Here is a 2,738-nt window from a genome sequence, read left to right on the forward strand (position 1 = left end):
TCTCTGACATGGAAATAATGACCCCAAAGCAGGTGGCGTGGGAAGGGGGAAGGACAGCGGCAGGGGTGCAAGAATTAAGCTTATATTTAATTATATAGATAAGCAAGTAAGTATTCCCAGAACCAGAGGAATGATCATAAATGTAATTATGATTGGCTCTAATTAACAACTATAAATCACAGAATTAAAATCCCTTTTATTCTTGCTTTGGCAGCACATATACCAAATTTGAAATGATACAGAGAAAATAAGCATGGCCCAGTGCAAGTCTGACAAGCAAATTCATGTTTTTCTAAAATAAGAAAAAAAGAAAATGTTAACCATGTGAGGTGATGGATATTTTCATTATCTTGATTATGGCAATTATTTCACAATGAATATGTATATCAAAGCATCACATTGCACACCTTAAACATATAACAATTTTTATTTGTCAATTATACCTCAATAGAGGTGAGAAAAAAAATTGTTTTACTTTTGCTGCTACCACTACTCACTCTGCTATAACAAAGATGACACATCAAAGTTTATATTGTTCTGTTTACCTTGCTCTTTTACATATGTTATCATTCTTCATATTTACAATAACCTGACTAGGTGTGTATTGTTATTGTCATTTTATTGATAAGAAAATCAAGGATCAGAGCTCAGTAACTAGATCAGTGTCTGTTATCTAGAAGAAGGTAACAAGAATACTAATAAATATAAAAAAAGAGCAATGTTTGTATATAAGACAATTAGTTCAAAAGACGGGTTGCCTTAGGATATGTCAGATGATGAAAATATAAATATAGATATGAATTTAATATCTATCTTCTAGATATTTATGAAAACAATAATTATGATGTAACATAATAAATGATAAATTATACATATTTGCAAGGTAAATGGAAATGAATCTTATTGCCGAATCCGAAAATATACTTTAAAAAATAATTATGACAGTTATTTCAACATTGGTACTGAACATATTTATATATAAGTTAAATGATAGATAGATATAGACCAACTGTCAGAGGAATCGAGAGAAAGAAAATAGATTACTGATTCTGAATTTGTTATTACAAATGATTACATTTATAAAGACTAAGACTTTGCACAAAATAATGAAATAAAAATAATTCAGGAGCATCTGTGTGGCTCAGTCCACTAAGTGGCTGCCTTCTGGTCAGGTCATGATCCTGGAGTCCTGGGATTGAGCCCCACATAGGGTCCCTGCTCATTAGGGAGTCTGCTTCTCCTTCTGACTGTCACTCTAGTTGTGTTCTCTCTCTCACTGTCTCTTTCACTCTTTCTCTCAAGTAGATAAAATCTTTAAAAAATAATGCAGCTTATTTTTTTCTGATATGGCAGGGAGGACTTTAATTTTATGTAGAAGTTTACAAATTTATGAAGAGGCATAATTCCTACCAAAACTTGATGGATAGCTGCCAATTACATTTGGGTTAAATTATTTTCCTTTTCGGGTTAAATTGTTTTTTTTTTCTGTTTTTGTTTTTACAATATTTTAATTTCTTCAAAATGAAGGCTTTTTCAAAGATCAATAATTAGAATAACAGGATTAAATAGCCAAACCCTTGGGTAACAAAAACATGAAATAGAATTGCCCACTACAATGAAATAACTAGTAGTGGAGAAAATAAAATTGTGAAAATACAAAAATGATAAATTCTAGAAATATATAAATAATATCAGGAGAGAGATATGATTAAACATTTTAACTACTTAAATTAACAAGAAAATAAAAAAATGCTTTTGAGAAATTACAATTGGTTATAATGACTTCCGGGTTGAAAAAAAAAATTGTGTATTGGTAAACTGGACAAAGTGAGAATGTCTAGATGCAAACACAAAAATATAGATAGATATAGATAAATAGATGTCGGATGGATGGATAGATAGAAAGATAGATAGATGATGATAGATAGATAGATAGATAGATAGATAGATGCCAGATAATTAGATGACAAAGAGATGGATGGCAGATGGCAATTTGGAGGCATTTGGCTTTTCGATTGTGTAAAATAGACATAGAAATTTAAACACTCACATACTTGGAGTTGTAAGTTAGAAGTTCTAGATTTATTTTAAGGTCTGAAGAAGAAAAAAATGGAATAAAATAATAAATATATGCATATTGGATTGAGTATATTAAAAAAAGTCAAGAAATAAAGCTATGAGTTGTTCATTGAAAGGATCAATAAAATTGACAAAACTTTGTGATGCGTGTCAACTAAAGTTATGTAATTATTTCCAAACTATACATCTATCAAATCATTATGTTATCTATCGTAAACAAATACAATGTTATATAGCAATTAAATCTTAATTAAACTGAAAAAATAAAATTGACAAAACACTGGAGAAATTGTTTTTAAAAATGAGAGATGGAATACCAAATATCAGGAATAACAAAATGAGAGGTAATTACACCAGGTGCCAACCTTTTACTTAAAGGATCAGATGGGGGCAGCCCAGGTGGCTCCGTGGTTTGGCACCGTCTTCAGTCCAGGGCCTGGTCCTGGAGACCTGGAATCGAGTCCCACGTTGGGCTCCCTGCGTGCTTCTCCCTCTGTCTGTGTCTCTCATGAATAAATAAATATATATATTAAAAAAAACTTCCAAAAAAAGGATCAGATGGTAAATATTTTAGGCTTCTTGTAACTACTCAACTGCTTGTTGTAACTACTCAAACTTTTTCTGCTGTCGTGGTATAAAAATCGTTATAGACCATATGT

General features: G+C 31.1%; 1 pseudogene; it reads left to right on the plus strand.

Annotated features, from left to right (window-relative positions):
• Positions 1-202: 202 nt before the first annotated feature.
• LOC119864509 lies at positions 203-292 on the plus strand (annotated as a pseudogene).
• Positions 293-2,738: the final 2,446 nt, after the last annotated feature.

This window comes from Canis lupus, chromosome 19 (genome assembly GCF_011100685.1).
Source record: "Canis lupus familiaris isolate Mischka breed German Shepherd chromosome 19, alternate assembly UU_Cfam_GSD_1.0, whole genome shotgun sequence".
In the NCBI taxonomy this organism is placed as follows: domain Eukaryota; kingdom Metazoa; phylum Chordata; class Mammalia; order Carnivora; family Canidae; genus Canis; species Canis lupus.